General features: G+C 46.2%; 16 non-coding genes across 16 annotated transcripts; all 16 read left to right on the plus strand.

The window, feature by feature from the left end:
- The first annotated feature begins 546 nt into the window (after window positions 1–546).
- TRNAI-UAU (transfer RNA isoleucine (anticodon UAU)) lies at window positions 547–639 on the plus strand. The gene is given in 2 exon segments: window positions 547–584; window positions 604–639. It is a non-coding gene; the product is annotated as a tRNA-Ile (tRNA).
- A 1,478-nt stretch (window positions 640–2,117) lies between these two features.
- On the plus strand, window positions 2,118–2,190 carry TRNAR-CCU (transfer RNA arginine (anticodon CCU)). The gene has a single exon. It is a non-coding gene; the product is annotated as a tRNA-Arg (tRNA).
- Window positions 2,191–2,553: 363 nt separating this feature from the next.
- Window positions 2,554–2,646, plus strand: TRNAI-UAU (transfer RNA isoleucine (anticodon UAU)). The gene is given in 2 exon segments: window positions 2,554–2,591; window positions 2,611–2,646. It is a non-coding gene; the product is annotated as a tRNA-Ile (tRNA).
- A 1,478-nt stretch (window positions 2,647–4,124) lies between these two features.
- Window positions 4,125–4,197, plus strand: TRNAR-CCU (transfer RNA arginine (anticodon CCU)). The gene has a single exon. It is a non-coding gene; the product is annotated as a tRNA-Arg (tRNA).
- A 362-nt stretch (window positions 4,198–4,559) lies between these two features.
- Window positions 4,560–4,652, plus strand: TRNAI-UAU (transfer RNA isoleucine (anticodon UAU)). Its single transcript is given in 2 exon segments — window positions 4,560–4,597; window positions 4,617–4,652. It is a non-coding gene; the product is annotated as a tRNA-Ile (tRNA).
- A 1,478-nt stretch (window positions 4,653–6,130) lies between these two features.
- Window positions 6,131–6,203, plus strand: TRNAR-CCU (transfer RNA arginine (anticodon CCU)). The gene has a single exon. It is a non-coding gene; the product is annotated as a tRNA-Arg (tRNA).
- Window positions 6,204–6,566: 363 nt separating this feature from the next.
- On the plus strand, window positions 6,567–6,659 carry TRNAI-UAU (transfer RNA isoleucine (anticodon UAU)). Its single transcript is given in 2 exon segments — window positions 6,567–6,604; window positions 6,624–6,659. It is a non-coding gene; the product is annotated as a tRNA-Ile (tRNA).
- Window positions 6,660–8,137: 1,478 nt separating this feature from the next.
- On the plus strand, window positions 8,138–8,210 carry TRNAR-CCU (transfer RNA arginine (anticodon CCU)). The gene has a single exon. It is a non-coding gene; the product is annotated as a tRNA-Arg (tRNA).
- A 1,929-nt stretch (window positions 8,211–10,139) lies between these two features.
- On the plus strand, window positions 10,140–10,212 carry TRNAR-CCU (transfer RNA arginine (anticodon CCU)). The gene has a single exon. It is a non-coding gene; the product is annotated as a tRNA-Arg (tRNA).
- A 363-nt stretch (window positions 10,213–10,575) lies between these two features.
- Window positions 10,576–10,668, plus strand: TRNAI-UAU (transfer RNA isoleucine (anticodon UAU)). The gene is given in 2 exon segments: window positions 10,576–10,613; window positions 10,633–10,668. It is a non-coding gene; the product is annotated as a tRNA-Ile (tRNA).
- A 1,478-nt stretch (window positions 10,669–12,146) lies between these two features.
- Window positions 12,147–12,219, plus strand: TRNAR-CCU (transfer RNA arginine (anticodon CCU)). Its single transcript has one exon. It is a non-coding gene; the product is annotated as a tRNA-Arg (tRNA).
- A 362-nt stretch (window positions 12,220–12,581) lies between these two features.
- On the plus strand, window positions 12,582–12,674 carry TRNAI-UAU (transfer RNA isoleucine (anticodon UAU)). Its single transcript is given in 2 exon segments — window positions 12,582–12,619; window positions 12,639–12,674. It is a non-coding gene; the product is annotated as a tRNA-Ile (tRNA).
- Window positions 12,675–14,149: 1,475 nt separating this feature from the next.
- TRNAR-CCU (transfer RNA arginine (anticodon CCU)) lies at window positions 14,150–14,222 on the plus strand. Its single transcript has one exon. It is a non-coding gene; the product is annotated as a tRNA-Arg (tRNA).
- Window positions 14,223–14,585: 363 nt separating this feature from the next.
- TRNAI-UAU (transfer RNA isoleucine (anticodon UAU)) lies at window positions 14,586–14,678 on the plus strand. Its single transcript is given in 2 exon segments — window positions 14,586–14,623; window positions 14,643–14,678. It is a non-coding gene; the product is annotated as a tRNA-Ile (tRNA).
- Window positions 14,679–18,162: 3,484 nt separating this feature from the next.
- On the plus strand, window positions 18,163–18,235 carry TRNAR-CCU (transfer RNA arginine (anticodon CCU)). Its single transcript has one exon. It is a non-coding gene; the product is annotated as a tRNA-Arg (tRNA).
- Window positions 18,236–18,598: 363 nt separating this feature from the next.
- TRNAI-UAU (transfer RNA isoleucine (anticodon UAU)) lies at window positions 18,599–18,691 on the plus strand. Its single transcript is given in 2 exon segments — window positions 18,599–18,636; window positions 18,656–18,691. It is a non-coding gene; the product is annotated as a tRNA-Ile (tRNA).
- Window positions 18,692–19,379: the final 688 nt, after the last annotated feature.

Genomic DNA, 19,379 nt, shown 5'->3' on the forward strand with positions numbered 1-19,379 from the left:
GCCCAGAGCGATCAGTCTATCTCGTATGTCGGGCAACAAACTAGAGTCATAATGAGGGCTCTCTGAACCTAGTTTGCAGCCACCAAAACCAGCCAGTGCTGCTACCACATGCCCAAGTGGCCTAATGGATAAGCCACTGGCCTCCTAAGCCAGGGATTGTGGGTTCGAGTCCCATCTGGGGTGCTCTCAATCGAGCAAGTGACCGTTTCGGCCCAGTGTAACGCCATTGGCAAGACTTCTGCCGGTAGGCAAGGTTTTTTTTTACGCCAGGAATCAATTCCACTCGAAATCCATGTCCCAAAACCACCCCTTTAAGCATGGCTCTACAAGCTTGCATGGGAATCACAAAGCTTTCCACACGCCTATTTTGAAAGAAAAAACAGACAATTGGCTTGTGGACTGAAAAGGCTTCAAGCGAACTTTGGTCAAGCTACCTTTCTTAATGTGCAAGAAGCCTTTTCATCAATTTTCGCTGTCCCACAGAGGAGCGTTAAGGTTGCAAGTGAGAAAACAAGAAAACCGAGTGTAAGCTGACACCAGCACAAAGCTCCAGTGGCGCAATCGGTTAGCGCGCGGTACTTATAAGGCAGTATTTGTTGAGCAATGCCGAGGTTGTGAGTTCAAGCCTCACCTGGAGCACTTCCCTTTAAGCTTTCAAGTTTTATTTGAAAGATTTTTTTAAGGGATAATGTGCAGGAATATATTTTCTCCAATATTTTCATTAGTAGACGTTAACACGGCTTAATGAAGCACTGACCGCGGTTAAGAACTGCTGGGAGAGTTCATGGTTCCAAACCAACCAACAGCGATTCCCTGGTGGTCTAGTGGCTAGGATTCGGCGCTCTCACCGCCGCGGCCCAGGTTCGATTCCCGGTCAGGGAATGTTTTTAATAAAGTACAGCAAAGATGAGGAGAAATGTTTACATGGAGAGGAGCAGAGAAGTTGGTCCGAATGGTCCCGAGAGCTTTTCTAACAAGTTGAAAAGTCTGCGCATCTGATTTCAAGTTTTAATCCTGAGAGATTAATATTGGAACAAGGAATTTTACAATCTTCAAGGAGTCTCTCTCATTTGGCATGGTGCCAAAAGTTTGGCAAAAAGCATAAATGGTGCTAATCTTTAAAACGAGACCAAAATCCCCGCCACTGGATGAAAGACTTAGTGAGCCTCAACATCTGTGGTGTGGAAGTTATTTGAAAGATTTTTAAGGGATAATGTGCAAGGATATATTGTCTCCCACCTTATCAGTAGTAGGCGTGAACACGGCTCAATGAAGGACTGATCGCGGTTAAGAACTGCTGGGAGAGCTCATGGCTTCAGAGCACTCGCCAGCGATTCCCTGGTGGTCTAGTGGCTAGGATTCGGCGCTCTCACCGCCGCGGCCCGGGTTCGATTCCCGGTCAGGGAAGGGTTTTAATAAAGCACAACAAAGATGAGGAGAAATGTTTACATAAAGAGGAGCAGAGAAGTTGGTCCGAATGGCCCCGCAAGCTTTTATAACAATTTGAGAAGGCTGCACATCTGGTTCCAGGCTTGGGACAGGAAGTTGAAAAGAGCATCACAAGAGTGGTGTTTGCACTGTTGTCAGAGTGCAAGTTATGACACCGTGACAGGAAGCACAATTGGAAGCTCAGTCTGGGAGAAAACAAGAGTCCTTCAGTCCAGTCCCCCAAATTGCAGATTGATATTTTAGTGCACGTTAGGGTCCGTTTTGCCTGGACTCCAAACGTATTTGCTGCATGCGTTCTTTGGTTATTGGACTTTGAAAATGAGACCTGCGCCTCCTTGACGTGCTCACCTTGAAGCGTCTATTGAAAACCAGGAAGTCTTAGTATGCAAACGTCTTGCACATGCTCAGTAGCACTCCCAGTAGAAGTCAACCAGGCAAATCAAGCAGGTGCCAAAGAGGTGATTTTCCAGAGGAACGTCCAATTTTTGGGGCTCTTTTCAAAAGACATTCCAAAAGTAGTGTTTGCTTGGTTGTTTTTTTTTCTAATTGACTGTTTTAGCCCAGAGCGATCAGTCGATCTCGTAGGTCGGGCAACAAACTAGAGTCATAATGAGGGCTCTCTGAACCTAGTTTGCAGCCACCAAAACCAGCCAGTGCTGCTACCACATGCCCCAGTGGCCTAATGGATAAGGCACTGGCCTCCTAAGCCAGGGATTGTGGGTTCGAGTCCCATCTGGGGTGCTCTCAATCGAGCAAGTGACCGTTTCGGCCCAGTGTAACGCCATTGGCAAGACATCTGCCGGTAGGCAAGGTTTTTTTTTACGCCAGGAATCAATTCCACTCGAAATCCATGTCCCAAAACCACCCCTTTAAGCATGGCTCTACAAGCTTGCATGGGAATCACAAAGCTTTCCACACGCCTATTTTGAAAGAAAAAACAGACAATTGGCTTGTGGACTGAAAAGGCTTCAAGCGAACTTTGGTCAAGCTACCTTTCTTAATGTGCAAGAAGCCTTTTCATCAATTTTCGCTGTCCCACAGAGGAGCGTTAAGGTTGCAAGTGAGAAAACAAGAAAACCGAGTGTAAGCTGACACCAGCACAAAGCTCCAGTGGCGCAATCGGTTAGCGCGCGGTACTTATAAGGCAGTATTTGTTGAGCAATGCCGAGGTTGTGAGTTCAAGCCTCACCTGGAGCACTTCCCTTTAAGCTTTCAAGTTTTATTTGAAAGATTTTTTTAAGGGATAATGTGCAGGAATATATTTTCTCCAATATTTTCATTAGTAGACGTTAACACGACTTAATGAAGCACTGACCGCGGTTAAGAACTGCTGGGAGAGTTCATGGTTCCAAACCAACCAACAGCGATTCCCTGGTGGTCTAGTGGCTAGGGTTCGGCGCTCTCACCGCCGCGGCCCGGGTTCGATTCCCGGTCAGGGAACGTTTTTAATAAAGTACAGCAAAGATGAGGAGAAATGTTTACATGGAGAGGAGCAGAGAAGTTGGTCCGAATGGTCCCGCGAGCTTTTCTAACAAGTTGAAAAGTCTGCGCATCTGATTTCAAGTTTTAATCCTGAGAGATTAATATTGGAACAAGGAATTTTACAATCTTCAAGGAGTCTCTCTCATTTGGCATGGTGCCAAAAGTTTGGCAAAAAGCATAAATGGTGCTAATCTTTAAAACGAGACCAAAATCCCCGCCACTGGATGAAAGACTTAGTGAGCCTCAACATCTGTGGTGTGGAAGTTATTTGAAAGATTTTTAAGGGATAATGTGCAAGGATATATTGTCTCCCACCTTATCAGTAGTAGACGTGAACACGGCTCAATGAAGGACTGATCGCGGTTAAGAACTGCTGGGAGAGCTCATGGCTTCAGAGCACTTGCCAGCGATTCCCTGGTGGTCTAGTGGCTAGGATTCGGCGCTCTCACTGCCGCGGCCCGGGTTCGATTCCCGGTCAGGGAAGGTTTTTAATAAAGCACAACAAAGATGAGGAGAAATGTTTACATAAAGAGGAGCAGAGAAGTTGGTCCGAATGGCCCCGCAAGCTTTTATAACAATTTGAGAAGGCTGCACATCTGGTTCCAGGCTTGGGACAGGAAGTTGAAAAGAGCATCACAAGAGTGGTGTTTGCACTGTTGTCAGAGTGCAAGTTATGACACCGTGACAGGAAGCACAATTGGAAGCTCAGTCTGGGAGAAAACAAGAGTCCTTCAGTCCAGTCCCCCAAATTGCAGATTGATATTTTAGTGCACGTTAGGGTCCGTTTTGCCTGGACTCCAAACGTATTTGCTGCATGCGTTCTTTGGTTATTGGACTTTGAAAATGAGACCTGCGCCTCCTTGACGTGCTCACCTTGAAGCGTCTATTGAAAACCAGGAAGTCTTAGTATGCAAACGTCTTGCACATGCTCAGTAGCACTCCCAGTAGAAGTCAACCAGGCAAATCAAGCAGGTGCCAAAGAGGTGATTTTCCAGAGGAACGTCCAATTTTTGGGGCTCTTTTCAAAAGACATTCCAAAAGTAGTGTTTGCCTGGTTGTTTTTTTTTCTAATTGACTGTTTTAGCCCAGAGCGATCAGTCGATCTCGTAGGTCGGGCAACAAACTAGAGTCATAATGAGGGCTCTCTGAACCTAGTTTGCAGCCACCAAAACCAGCCAGTGCTGCTACCACATGCCCCAGTGGCCTAATGGATAAGGCGCTGGCCTCCTAAGCCAGGGATTGTGGGTTCGAGTCCCATCTGGGGTGCTCTCAATCGAGCAAGTGACCGTTTCGGCCCAGTGTAACGCCATTGGCAAGACATCTGCCGGTAGGCAAGGTTTTTTTTACGCCAGGAATCAATTCCACTCGAAATCCATGTCCCAAAACCACCCCTTTAAGCATGGCTCTACAAGCTTGCATGGGAATCACAAAGCTTTCCACACGCCTATTTTGAAAGAAAAAACAGACAATTGGCTTGTGGACTGAAAAGGCTTCAAGCGAACTTTGGTCAAGCTACCTTTCTTAATGTGCAAGAAGCCTTTTCATCAATTTTCGCTGTCCCACAGAGGAGCGTTAAGGTTGCAAGTGAGAAAACAAGAAAACCGAGTGTAAGCTGACACCAGCACAAAGCTCCAGTGGCGCAATTGGTTAGCGCGCGGTACTTATAAGGCAGTATTTGTTGAGCAATGCCGAGGTTGTGAGCTCAAGCCTCACCTGGAGCACTTCCCTTTAAGCTTTCAAGTTTTATTTGAAAGATTTTTTTAAGGGATAATGTGCAGGAATATATTTTCTCCAATATTTTCATTAGTAGACGTTAACACGGCTTAATGAAGCACTGACCGCGGTTAAGAACTGCTGGGAGAGTTCATGGTTCCAAACCAACCAACAGCGATTCCCTGGTGGTCTAGTGGCTAGGATTCGGCGCTCTCACCGCCGCGACCCGGGTTCGATTCCCGGTCAGGGAACGTTATTAATAAAGTACAGCAAAGATGAGGAGAAATGTTTACATGGAGAGGAGCAGAGAAGTTGATCCGAATGGTCCCGCAAGCTTTTCTAACAAGTTGAAAAGTCTGCGCATCTGATTTCAAGTTTTAATCCTGAGAGATTAATATTGGAACAAGGAATTTTACAATCTTCAAGGAGTCTCTCTCATTTGGCATGGTGCCAAAAGTTTGGCAAAAAGCATAAATGGTGCTAATCTTTAAAACGAGACCAAAATCCCCGCCACTGGATGAAAGACTTAGTGAGCCTCAACATCTGTGGTGTGGAAGTTATTTGAAAGATTTTTAAGGGATAATGTGCAAGGATATATTGTCTCCCACCTTATCAGTAGTAGACGTGAACACGGCTCAATGAAGGACTGATCGCGGTTAAGAACTGCTGGGAGAGCTCATGGCTTCAGAGCACTCGCCAGCGATTCCCTGGTGGTCTAGTGGCTAGGATTCGGCGCTCTCACCGCCGCGGCCCGGGTTCGATTCCCGGTCAGGGAAGGGTTTTAATAAAGCACAACAAAGATGAGGAGAAATGTTTACATAAAGAGGAGCAGAGAAGTTGGTCCGAATGGCCCCGCAAGCTTTTATAACAATTTGAGAAGGCTGCACATCTGGTTCCAGGCTTGGGACAGGAAGTTGAAAAGAGCATCACAAGAGTGGTGTTTGCACTGTTGTCAGAGTGCAAGTTATGACACCGTGACAGGAAGCACAATTGGAAGCTCAGTCTGGGAGAAAACAAGAGTCCTTCAGTCCAGTCCCCCAAATTGCAGATTGATATTTTAGTGCACGTTAGGGTCCGTTTTGCCTGGACTCCAAACGTATTTGCTGCATGCGTTCTTTGGTTATTGGACTTTGAAAATGAGACCTGCGCCTCCTTGACGTGCTCACCTTGAAGCGTCTATTGAAAACCAGGAAGTCTTAGTATGCAAACGTCTTGCACATGCTCAGTAGCACTCCCAGTAGAAGTCAACCAGGCAAATCAAGCAGGTGCCAAAGAGGTGATTTTCCAGAGGAACGTCCAATTTTTGGGGCTCTTTTCAAAAGACATTCCAAAAGTAGTGTTTGCTTGGTTGTTTTTTTTTCTAATTGACTGTTTTAGCCCAGAGCGATCAGTCGATCTCGTATGTCGGGCAACAAACTAGAGTCATAATGAGGGCTCTCTGAACCTAGTTTGCAGCCACCAAAACCAGCCAGTGCTGCTACCACATGCCCCAGTGGCCTAATGGATAAGGCACTGGCCTCCTAAGCCAGGGATTGTGGGTTCGAGTCCCATCTGGGGTGCTCTTAACCAAGCAAGAGACCGGTTCGGCCCAGTGTAACGCCATTGGCGAGACATCTGCCGGTAGGCAAGGTATTTTTTCACGCCACGAATCAATTCCACTCGAAATCCATGTCCCAAAACCACCCCTTTAAGCATGGCTCTACAAGCTTGCATGGGAATCACAAAGCTTTCCACACGCCTATTTTGAAAGAAAGAACAGACAATTGGCTTGTGGACTGAAAAGGCTTCAAGCGATCTTTGGTCAAGCTACCTTTCTTAATGTGCAAGAAGCCTTTTCATCAATTTTCGCTGTCCCACAGAGGAGCGTTAAGTTTGCAAGTGACAAAACAAGAAAACCGAGTGTAAGGTGACAACAGCACGAAGCTCCAGTGGCGCAATCAGTTAGCGCGCGGTACTTATAAGGCAGTATTTGTTGAGCAATGCCGAGGTTGTGAGTTCAAGCCTCACCTGGAGCACTTCCCTTTAAGCTTTCGAGTTTTATTTGAAAGATTTTTTTAAGGGATAATGTGCAGGAATATATTTTCTCCAGTATTTTCATTAGTAGACGTTAACACGGCTTAATGAAGCACTGACCGCGGTTAAGAACTGCTGGGAGAGTTCATTGTTCCAAACCAACCAACAGCGATTCTCTGGTGGTCTAGTGGCTAGGATTCGGCGCTCTCACCGCCGCGGCCCGGGTTCGATTCCCGGTCAGGGAACGTTTTTAATAGAGTACAGCAAAGATGAGGAGAAATGTTTACATGGAGAGGAGCAGAGAAGTTGGTCCGAATGGTCCCGCGAGCTTTTCTAACAAGTTGAAAAGGCTGCGCATCTGATTTCAAGTTTTAATCCTGAGAGATTAATATTGGAACAAGGAATTTTACAATCTTCAAGGAGTCTCTCTCATTTGGCATGGTGCCAAAAGTTTGGCAAAAAGCATAAATGGTGCTAATCTTTAAAACGAGACCAAAATCCCCGCCACTGGATGAAAGACTTAGTGAGCCTCAACATCTGTGGTGTGGAAGTTATTTGAAAGATTTTTAAGGGATAATGTGCAAGGATATATTGTCTCCCACCTTATCAGTAGTAGACGTGAACACGGCTCAATGAAGGACTGATCGCGGTTAAGAACTGCTGGGAGAGCTCATGGCTTCAGAGCACTCGCCAGCGATTCCCTGGTGGTCTAGTGGCTAGGATTCGGCGCTCTCACCGCCGCGGCCCGGGTTCGATTCCCGGTCAGGGAAGGTTTTTAATAAAGCACAACAAAGATGAGGAGAAATGTTTACATAAAGAGGAGCAGAGAAGTTGGTCCGAATGGCCCCGCAAGCTTTTATAACAATTTGAGAAGGCTGCACATCTGGTTCCAGGCTTGGGACAGGAAGTTGAAAAGAGCATCACAAGAGTGGTGTTTGCACTGTTGTCAGAGTGCAAGTTATGACACCGTGACAGGAAGCACAATTGGAAGCTCAGTCTGGGAGAAAACAAGAGTCCTTCAGTCCAGTCCCCCAAATTGCAGATTGATATTTTAGTGCACGTTAGGGTCCGTTTTGCCTGGACTCCAAACGTATTTGCTGCATGCGTTCTTTGGTTATTGGACTTTGAAAATGAGACCTGCGCCTCCTTGACGTGCTCACCTTGAAGCATCTATTGAAAACCAGGAAGTCTTAGTATGCAAACGTCTTGCACATGCTCAGTAGCACTCCCAGTAGAAGTCAGCCAGGCAAATCAAGCAGGTGCCAAAGAGGTGATTTTCCAGAGGAACGTCCAATTTTTGGGGCTCTTTTCAAAAGACATTCCAAAAGTAGTGTTTGCTTGGTTGTTTTTTTTTCTAATTGACTGTTTTAGCCCAGAGCGATCAGTCGATCTCGTATGTCGGGCAACAAACTAGAGTCATAATGAGGGCTCTCTGAACCTAGTTTGCAGCCACCAAAACCAGCCAGTGCTGCTACCACATGCCCCAGTGGCCTAATGGATAAGGCACTGGCCTCCTAAGACAGGGATTGTGGGTTCGAGTCCCATCTGGGGTGCTATCAAGCAAGTGACCGTTTCGGCCCAGTGTAACGCCATTGGCAAGACATCTGCCGGTAGGCAAGGTTTTTTTTACGCCAGGAATCAATTCCACTCGAAATCCATGTCCCAAAACCACCCCTTTAAGCATGGCTCTACAAGCTTGCATGGGAATCACAAAGCTTTCCACACGCCTATTTTGAAAGAAAAAACAGACAATTGGCTTGTGGACTGAAAAGGCTTCAAGCGAACTTTGGTCAAGCTACCTTTCTTAATGTGCAAGAAGCCTTTTCATCAATTTTCGCTGTCCCACAGAGGAGCGTTAAGGTTGCAAGTGAGAAAACAAGAAAACCGAGTGTAAGCTGACACCAGCACGAAGCTCCAGTGGCGCAATTGGTTAGCGCGCGGTACTTTTAAGGCAGTATTTGTTGAGCAATGCCGAGGTTGTGAGTTCAAGCCTCACCTGGAGCGCTTCCCTTTAAGCTTTCAAGTTTTATTTGAAAGATTTTTTTAAGGGATAATGTGCAGGAATATATTTTCTCCAATATTTTCATTAGTAGACGTTAACACGGCTTAATGAAGCACTGACCGCGGTTAAGAACTGCTGGGAGAGTTCATGGTTCCAAACCAACCAACAGCGTTTCCCTGGTGGTCTAGTGGCTAGGATTCAGCGCTCTCACCGCCGCGGCCCGGGTTCGATTCCCGGTCAGGGAACGTTTTTAATAAAGTACAGCAAAGATGAGGAGAAATGTTTACATGGAGAGGAGCAGAGAAGTTGGTCCGAATGGTCCCGCGAGCTTTTCTAACAAGTTGAAAAGTCTGCGCATCTGATTTCAAGTTTTAATCCTGAGAGATTAATATTGGAACAAGGAATTTTACAATCTTCAAGGAATCTCTCTCATTTGGCATGGTGCCAAAAGTTTGGCAAAAAGCATAAATGGTGCTAATCTTTAAAACGAGACCAAAATCCCCGCCACTGGATGAAAGACTTAGTGAGCCTCAACATCTGTGGTGTGGAAGTTATCTGAAAGATTTTTAAGGGATAATGTGCAAGGATATATTGTCTCCCACCTTATCAGTAGTAGACGTGAACACGGCTCAATGAAGGACTGATCGCGGTTAAGAACTGCTGGGAGAGCTCATGGCTTCAGAGCACTCGCCAGCAATTCCCTGGTGGTCTAGTGGCTAGGATTCGGCGCTCTCAAAGCCGCGGCCCGGGTTCGATTCCCGGTCAGGGAAGGTTTTTAATAAAGCACAACAAAGATGAGGAGAAATGTTTACATAAAGAGGAGCAGAGAAGTTGGTCCGAATGGCCCCGCAAGCTTTTATAACAATTTGAGAAGGCTGCACATCTGGTTCCAGGCTTGGGACAGGAAGTTGAAAAGAGCATCACAAGAGTGGTGTTTGCACTGTTGTCAGAGTGCAAGTTATGACACCGTGACAGGAAGCACAATTGGAAGCTCAGTCTGGGAGAAAACAAGAGTCCTTCAGTCCAGTCCCCCAAATTGCAGATTGATATTTTAGTGCACGTTAGGGTCCGTTTTGCCTGGACTCCAAACGTATTTGCTGCATGCGTTCTTTGGTTATTGGACTTTGAAAATGAGACCTGCGCCTCCTTGACGTGCTCACCTTGAAGCGTCTATTGAAAACCAGGAAGTCTTAGTATGCAAACGTCTTGCACATGCTCAGTAGCACTCCCAGTAGAAGTCAACCAGGCAAATCAAGCAGGTGCCAAAGAGGTGATTTTCCAGAGGAACGTCCAATTTTTGGGGCTCTTTTCAAAAGACATTCCAAAAGTAGTGTTTGCTTGGTTGGTTTTTTTTCTAATTGACTGTTTTAGCCCAGAGCGATCAGTCGATCTCGTATGTCGGGCAACAAACTAGAGTCATAATGAGGGCTCTCTGAACCTAGTTTGCAGCCACCAAAACCAGCCAGTGCTGCTACCACATGCCCCAGTGGCCTAATGGATAAGGCACTGGCCTCCTAAGCCAGGGATTGTGGGTTCGAGTCCCATCTGGGGTGCTCTCAATCGAGCAAGTGACCGTTTCGGCCCAGTGTAACGCCATTGGCAAGACATTTGCCGCTAGGCAAGGTTTTTTTTTACGCCAGGAATCAATTCCACTCGAAATCCATGTCCCAAAACCACCCCTTTAAGCATGGCTCTACAAGCTTGCATGGGAATCACAAAGCTTTCCACACGCCTATTTTGAAAGAAAAAACAGACAATTGGCTTGTGGACTGAAAAGGCTTCAAGCGAACTTTGGTCAAGCTACCTTTCTTAATGTGCAAGAAGCCTTTTCATCAATTTTCGCTGTCCCACAGAGGAGCGTTAAGGTTGCCAGTGAGAAAACAAGAAAACCGAGTGTAAGGTGACACCAGCACGAAGCTCCAGTGGCGCAATCGGTTAGCGCGCGGTACTTATAAGGCAGTATTTGTTGAGCAATGCCGAGGTTGTGAGTTCAAGCCTCACCTGGAGCGCTTCCCTTTAAGCTTTCAAGTTTTATTTGAAAGATTTTTTTAAGGGATAATGTGCAGGAATATATTTTCTCCAATATTTTCATTAGTAGACGTTAACACGGCTTAATGAAGCACTGACCGCGGTTAAGAACTGCTGGGAGAGTTCATGGTTCCAAACCAACCAACAGCGATTCCCTGGTGGTCTAGTGGCTAGGATTCGGCGCTCTCGCCGCCGCGGCCCGGGTTCGATTCCCGGTCAGGGAACGTTTTTAATAAAGTACAGCAAAGATGAGGAGAAATGTTTACATGGAGAGGAGCAGAGAAGTTGGTCCGAATGGTCCCGCGGGCTTTTCTAACAAGTTGAAAAGTCTGCGCATCTGATTTCAAGTTTTAATCCTGAGAGATTAATATTGGAACAAGGAATTTTACAATCTTCAAGGAGTCTCTCTCATTTGGCATGGTGCCAAAAGTTTGGCAAAAAGCATAAATGGTGCTAATCTTTAAAACGAGACCAAAATCCCCGCCACTGGATGAAAGACTTAGTGAGCCTCAACATCTGTGGTGTGGAAGTTATTTGAAAGATTTTTAAGGGATAATGTGCAAGGATATATTGTCTCCCACCTTATCAGTAGTAGACGTGAACACGGCTCAATGAAGGACTGATCGCGGTTAAGAACTGCTGGGAGAGCTCATGGCTTCAGAGCACTCACCAGCGGTTCCCTGGTGGTCTAGTGGCTAGGATTCGGCGCTCTCACCGCCGCGGCCCAGGTTCGATTCCCGGTCAGGGAAGGTTTTTAATAAAGCACAACAAAGATGAGGAGAAATGTTTACATAAAGAGGAGCAGAGAAGTTGGTCCGAATGGCCCCGCAAGCTTTTATAACAATTTGAGAAGGCTGCACATCTGGTTCCAGGCTTGGGACAGGAAGTTGAAAAGAGCATCACAAGAGTGGTGTTTGCACTGTTGTCAGAGTGCAAGTTATGACACCGTGACAGGAAGCACAATTGGAAGCTCAGTCTGGGAGAAAACAAGAGTCCTTCAGTCCAGTCCCCCAAATTGCAGATTGATATTTTAGTGCACGTTAGGGTCCGTTTTGCCTGGACTCCAAACGTATTTGCTGCATGCGTTCTTTGGTTATTGGACTTTGAAAATGAGACCTGCGCCTCCTTGACGTGCTCACCTTGAAGCGTCTATTGAAAACCAGGAAGTCTTAGTATGCAAACGTCTTGCACATGCTCAGTAGCACTCCCAGTAGAAGTCAACCAGGCAAATCAAGCAGGTGCCAAAGAGGTGATTTTCCAGAGGAACGTCCAATTTTTGGGGCTCTTTTCAAAAGACATTCCAAAAGTAGTGTTTGCTTGGTTGTTTTTTTTTCTAATTGACTGTTTTAGCCCAGAGCGATCAGTAGATCTCGTATGTCGGGCAACAAACTAGAGTCATAATGAGGGCTCTCTGAACCTAGTTTGCAGCCACCAAAACCAGCCAGTGGTGCTACCACATGCCCCAGTGGCCTAATGGATAAGGCACTGGCCTCCTAAGCCAGGGATTGTGGGTTCGAGTCCCATCTGGGGTGCTCTCAATCGAGCAAGTGGCCGTTTCGGCCCAGTGTAACGCCATTGGCAAGACATCTGCCGGTAGGCAAGGTTTTTTTTACGCCAGGAATCAATTCCACTCGAAATCCATGTCCCAAAACCACCCCTTTAAGCATGGCTCTACAAGCTTGCATGGGAATCACAAAGCTTTCCACACGCCTATTTTGAAAGAAAAAACAGACAATTGGCTTGTGGACTGAAAAGGCTTCAAGCGAACTTTGGTCAAGCTACCTTTCTTAATGTGCAAGAAGCCTTTTCATCAATTTTCGCTGTCCCACAGAGGAGCGTTAAGGTTGCAAGTGAGAAAACAAGAAAACCGAGTGTAAGCAGACACCAGCACGAAGCTCCAGTGGTGCAATCGGTTAGCGCGCGGTACTTATAAGGCAGTATTTGTTGAGCAATGCCGAGGTTGTGAGCTCAAGCCTCACCTGGAGCACTTCCCTTTAAGCTTTCAAGTTTTATTTGAAAGATTTTTTTAAGGCATAATGTGCAGGAATATATTTTCTCCAATATTTTCATTAGTAGACAACACGGCTTAATGAAGCACTGACCGCGGTTAAGAACTGCTGGGAGAGTTCATGGTTCCAAACCAACCAACAGCGATTCTCTGGTGGTCTAGTGGCTAGGATTCGGCGCTCTCACCGCCGCGTCCCGGGTTCGATTCCCGGTCAGGGAACGTTTTTAATAAAGTACAGCAAAGATGAGGAGAAATGTTTACATGGAGAGGAGCAGAGAAGTTGGTCCGAATGGTCCCGCGAGCTTTTCTAACAAGTTGAAAAGTCTGCGCATCTGATTTCAAGTTTTAATCCTGAGAGATTAATATTGGAACAAGGAATTTTACAATCTTCAAGGAGTCTCTCTCATTTGGCATGGTGCCAAAAGTTTGGCAAAAAGCATAAATGGTGCTAATCTTTAAAACGAGACCAAAATCCCCGCCACTGGATGAAAGACTTAGTGAGCCTCAACATCTGTGGTGTGGAAGTTATTTGAAAGATTTTTAAGGGATAATGTGCAAGGATATATTGTCTCCCACCTTATCAGTAGTAGACGTGAACACGGCTCAATGAAGGACTGATCGCGGTTAAGAACTGCTGGGAGAGCTCATGGCTTCAGAGCACTCGCCAGCGATTCCCTGGTGGTCTAGTGGCTAGGATTCGGCGCTCTCACCGCCGCGGCCCGGGTTCGATTCCCGGTCAGGGAAGGTTTTTAATAAAGCACAACAAAGATGAGGAGAAATGTTTACATAAAGAGGAGCAGAGAAGTTGGTCCGAATGGCCCCGCAAGCTTTTATAACAATTTGAGAAGGCTGCACATCTGGTTCCAGGCTTGGGACAGGAAGTTGAAAAGAGCATCACAAGAGTGGTGTTTGCACTGTTGTCAGAGTGCAAGTTATGACACCGTGACAGGAAGCACAATTGGAAGCTCAGTCTGGGAGAAAACAAGAGTCCTTCAGTCCAGTCCCCCAAATTGCAGATTGATATTTTAGTGCACGTTAGGGTCCGTTTTGCCTGGACTCCAAACGTATTTGCTGCATGCGTTCTTTGGTTATTAAACTTTGAAAATGAGACCTGCGTCTCCTTGACGTGCTCACCTTGAAGCGTCTATTGAAAACCAGGAAGTCTTAGTATGCAAACGTCTTGCACATGCTCAGTAGCACTCCCAGTAGAAGTCAACCAGGCAAATCAAGCAGGTGCCAAAGAGGTGATTTTCCAGAGGAACGTCCAATTTTTGGGGCTCTTTTCAAAAGACATTCCAAAAGTAGTGTTTGCTTGGTTGTTTTTTTTTCTAATTGACTGTTTTAGCCCAGAGCGATCAGTCGATCTCGTATGTCGGGCAACAAACTAGAGTCATAATGAGGGCTCTCTGAACCTAGTTTGCAGCCACCAAAACCAGCCAGTGCTGCTACCACATGCCCCAGTGGCCTAATGGATAAGGCACTGGCCTCCTAAGCCAGGGATTGTGGGTTCGAGTCCCATCTGGGGTGCTCTTAACCAAGCAAGAGACCGGTTCGGCCCAGTGTAACGCCATTGGCGAGACATCTGCCGGTAGGCAAGGTATTTTTTCACGCCACGAATCAATTCCACTCGAAATCCATGTCCCAAAACCACCCCTTTAAGCATGGCTCTACAAGCTTGCATGGGAATCACAAAGCTTTCCACACGCCTATTTTGAAAGAAAGAACAGACAATTGGCTTGTGGACTGAAAAGGCTTCAAGCGATCTTTGGTCAAGCTACCTTTCTTAATGTGCAAGAAGCCTTTTCATCAATTTTCGCTGTCCCACAGAGGAGCGTTAAGTTTGCAAGTGACAAAACAAGAAAACCGAGTGTAAGGTGACAACAGCACGAAGCTCCAGTGGCGCAATCAGTTAGCGCGCGGTACTTATAAGGCAGTATTTGTTGAGCAATGCCGAGGTTGTGAGTTCAAGCCTCACCTGGAGCACTTCCCTTTAAGCTTTCGAGTTTTATTTGAAAGATTTTTTTAAGGGATAATGTGCAGGAATATATTTTCTCCAGTATTTTCATTAGTAGACGTTAACACGGCTTAATGAAGCACTGACCGCGGTTAAGAACTGCTGGGAGAGTTCATTGTTCCAAACCAACCAACAGCGATTCTCTGGTGGTCTAGTGGCTAGGATTCGGCGCTCTCACCGCCGCGGCCCGGGTTCGATTCCCGGTCAGGGAACGTTTTTAATAGAGTACAGCAAAGATGAGGAGAAATGTTTACATGGAGAGGAGCAGAGAAGTTGGTCCGAATGGTCCCGCGAGCTTTTCTAACAAGTTGAAAAGGCTGCGCATCTGATTTCAAGTTTTAATCCTGAGAGATTAATATTGGAACAAGGAATTTTACAATCTTCAAGGAGTCTCTCTCATTTGGCATGGTGCCAAAAGTTTGGCAAAAAGCATAAATGGTGCTAATCTTTAAAACGAGACCAAAATCCCCGCCACTGGATGAAAGACTTAGTGAGCCTCAACATCTGTGGTGTGGAAGTTATTTGAAAGATTTTTAAGGGATAATGTGCAAGGATATATTGTCTCCCACCTTATCAGTAGTAGACGTGAACACGGCTCAATGAAGGACTGATCGCGGTTAAGAACTGCTGGGAGAGCTCATGGCTTCAGAGCACTCGCCAGCGATTCCCTGGTGGTCTAGTGGCTAGGATTCGGCGCTCTCACCGCCGCGGCCCGGGTTCGATTCCCGGTCAGGGAAGGTTTTTAATAAAGCACAACAAAGATGAGGAGAAATGTTTACATAAAGAGGAGCAGAGAAGTTGGTCCGAATGGCCCCGCAAGCTTTTATAACAATTTGAGAAGGCTGCACATCTGGTTCCAGGCTTGGGACAGGAAGTTGAAAAGAGCATCACAAGAGTGGTGTTTGCACTGTTGTCAGAGTGCAAGTTATGACACCGTGACAGGAAGCACAATTGGAAGCTCAGTCTGGGAGAAAACAAGAGTCCTTCAGTCCAGTCCCCCAAATTGCAGATTGATATTTTAGTGCACGTTAGGGTCCGTTTTGCCTGGACTCCAAACGTATTTGCTGCATGCGTTCTTTGGTTATTGGACTTTGAAAATGAGACCTGCGCCTCCTTGACGTGCTCACCTTGAAGCATCTATTGAAAACCAGGAAGTCTTAGTATGCAAACGTCTTGCACATGCTCAGTAGCACTCCCAGTAGAAGTCAGCCAGGCAAATCAAGCAGGTGCCAAAGAGGTGATTTTCCAGAGGAACGTCCAATTTTTGGGGCTCTTTTCAAAAGACATTCCAAAAGTAGTGTTTGCTTGGTTGTTTTTTTTTCTAATTGACTGTTTTAGCCCAGAGCGATCAGTCGATCTCGTATGTCGGGCAACAAACTAGAGTCATAATGAGGGCTCTCTGAACCTAGTTTGCAGCCACCAAAACCAGCCAGTGCTGCTACCACATGCCCCAGTGGCCTAATGGATAAGGCACTGGCCTCTTAAGACAGGGATTGTGGGTTCGAGTCCCATCTGGGGTGCTCTCAATCAAGCAAGTGACCGTTTCGGCCCAGTGTAATGCCATTGGCAAGACATCTGCCGGTAGGCAAGGTTTTTTTTACGCCAGGAATCAATTCCACTCGAAATCCATGTCCCAAAACCACCCCTTTAAGCATGGCTCTACAAGCTTGCATGGGAATCACAAAGCTTTCCACACGCCTATTTTGAAAGAAAAAACAGACAATTGGCTTGTGGACTGAAAAGGCTTCAAGCGAACTTTGGTCAAGCTACCTTTCTTAATGTGCAAGAAGCCTTTTCATCAATTTTCGCTGTCCCACAGAGGAGCGTTAAGGTTGCAAGTGAGAAAACAAGAAAACCGAGTGTAAGCTGACACCAGCACGAAGCTCCAGTGGCGCAATTGGTTAGCGCGCGGTACTTTTAAGGCAGTATTTGTTGAGCAATGCCGAGGTTGTGAGTTCAAGCCTCACCTGGAGCACTTCCCTTTAAGCTTTCAAGTTTTATTTGAAAGATTTTTTTAAGGGATAATGTGCAGGAATATATTTTCTCCAATATTTTCATTAGTAGACGTTAACACGGCTTAATGAAGCCCTGACCGCGGTTAAGAACTGCTGGGAGAGTTCATGGTTCCAAACCAACCAACAGCGTTTCCCTGGTGGTCTAGTGGCTAGGATTCAGCGCTCTCACCGCCGCGGCCCGTGTTCGATTCCCGGTCAGGGAACGTTTTTAATAAAGTACAGCAAAGATGAGGAGAAATGTTTACATGGAGAGGAGCAGAGAAGTTGGTCCGAATGGTCCCGCGAGCTTTTCTAACAAGTTGAAAAGTCTGCGCATCTGATTTCAAGTTTTAATCCTGAGAGATTAATATTGGAACAAGGAATTTTACAATCTTCAAGGAATCTCTCTCATTTGGCATGGTGCCAAAAGTTTGGCAAAAAGCATAAATGGTGCTAATCTTTAAAACGAGACCAAAATCCCCGCCACTGGATGAAAGACTTAGTGAGCCTCAACATCTGTGGTGTGGAAGTTATCTGAAAGATTTTTAAGGGATAATGTGCAAGGATATATTGTCTCCCACCTTATCAGTAGTAGACGTGAACACGGCTCAATGAAGGACTGATCGCGGTTAAGAACTGCTGGGAGAGCTCATGGCTTCAGAGCACTCGCCAGCAATTCCCTGGTGGTCTAGTGGCTAGGATTCGGCGCTCTCAAAGCCGCGGCCCGGGTTCGATTCCCGGTCAGGGAAGGTTTTTAATAAAGCACAACAAAGATGAGGAGAAATGTTTACATAAAGAGGAGCAGAGAAGTTGGTCCGAATGGCCCCGCAAGCTTTTATAACAATTTGAGAAGGCTGCACATCTGGTTCCAGGCTTGGGACAGGAAGTTGAAAAGAGCATCACAAGAGTGGTGTTTGCACTGTTGTCAGAGTGCAAGTTATGACACCGTGACAGGAAGCACAATTGGAAGCTCAGTCTGGGAGAAAACAAGAGTCCTTCAGTCCAGTCCCCCAAATTGCAGATTGATATTTTAGTGCACGTTAGGGTCCGTTTTGCCTGGACTCCAAACGTATTTGCTGCATGCGTTCTTTGGTTATTGGACTTTGAAAATGAGACCTGCGCCTCCTTGACGTGCTCACCTTGAAGCGTCTATTGAAAACCAGGAAGTCTTAGTATGCAAACGTCTTGCACATGCTCAGTAGCACTCCCAGTAGAAGTCAACCAGGCAAATCAAGCAGGTGCCAAAGAGGTGATTTTCCAGAGGAACGTCCAATTTTTGGGGCTCTTTTCAAAAGACATTCCAAAAGTAGTGTTTGCTTGGTTGGTTTTTTTTCTAATTGACTGTTTTAGCCCAGAGCGATCAGTCGATCTCGTATGTCGGGCAACAAACTAGAGTCATAATGAGGGCTCTCTGAACCTAGTTTGCAGCCACCAAAACCAGCCAGTGCTGCTACCACATGCCCCAGTGGCCTAATGGATAAGGCACTGGCCTCCTAAGCCAGGGATTGTGGGTTCGAGTCCCATCTGGGGTGCTCTCAATCGAGCAAGTGACCGTTTCGGCCCAGTGTAACGCCATTGGCAAGACATTTGCCGCTAGGCAAGGTTTTTTTTTACGCCAGGAATCAATTCCACTCGAAATCCATGTCCCAAAACCACCCCTTTAAGCATGGCTCTACAAGCTTGCATGGGAATCACAAAGCTTTCCACACGCCTATTTTGAAAGAAAAAACAGACAATTGGCTTGTGGACTGAAAAGGCTTCAAGCGAACTTTGGTCAAGCTACCTTTCTTAATGTGCAAGAAGCCTTTTCATCAATTTTCGCTGTCCCACAGAGGAGCGTTAAGGTTGCCAGTGAGAAAACAAGAAAACCGAGTGTAAGCTGACACCAGCACGAAGCTCCAGTGGCGCAATCGGTTAGCGCGCGGTACTTATAAGGCAGTATTTGTTGAGCAATGCCGAGGTTGTGAGTTCAAGCCTCACCTGGAGCGCTTCCCTTTAAGCTTTCAAGTTTTATTTGAAAGATTTTTTTAAGGGATAATGTGCAGGAATATATTTTCTCCAATATTTTCATTAGTAGACGTTAACACGGCTTAATGAAGCACTGACCGCGGTTAAGAACTGCTGGGAGAGTTCATGGTTCCAAACCAACCAACAGCGATTCCCTGGTGGTCTAGTGGCTAGGATTCGGCGCTCTCGCCGCCGCGGCCCGGGTTCGATTCCCGGTCAGGGAACGTTTTTAATAAAGTACAGCAAAGATGAGGAGAAATGTTTACATGGAGAGGAGCAGAGAAGTTGGTCCGAATGGTCCCGCGGGCTTTTCTAACAAGTTGAAAAGTCTGCGCATCTGATTTCAAGTTTTAATCCTGAGAGATTAATATTGGAACAAGGAATTTTACAATCTTCAAGGAGTCTCTCTCATTTGGCATGGTGCCAAAAGTTTGGCAAAAAGCATAAATGGTGCTAATCTTTAAAACGAGACCAAAATCCCCGCCACTGGATGAAAGACTTAGTGAGCCTCAACATCTGTGGTGTGGAAGTTATTTGAAAGATTTTTAAGGGATAATGTGCAAGGATATATTGTCTCCCACCTTATCAGTAGTAGACGTGAACACGGCTCAATGAAGGACTGATCGCGGTTAAGAACTGCTGGGAGAGCTCATGGCTTCAGAGCACTCA

This window comes from Spea bombifrons, chromosome 4, assembly GCF_027358695.1.
Source record: "Spea bombifrons isolate aSpeBom1 chromosome 4, aSpeBom1.2.pri, whole genome shotgun sequence".
NCBI classification, from domain to species: domain Eukaryota; kingdom Metazoa; phylum Chordata; class Amphibia; order Anura; family Pelobatidae; genus Spea; species Spea bombifrons.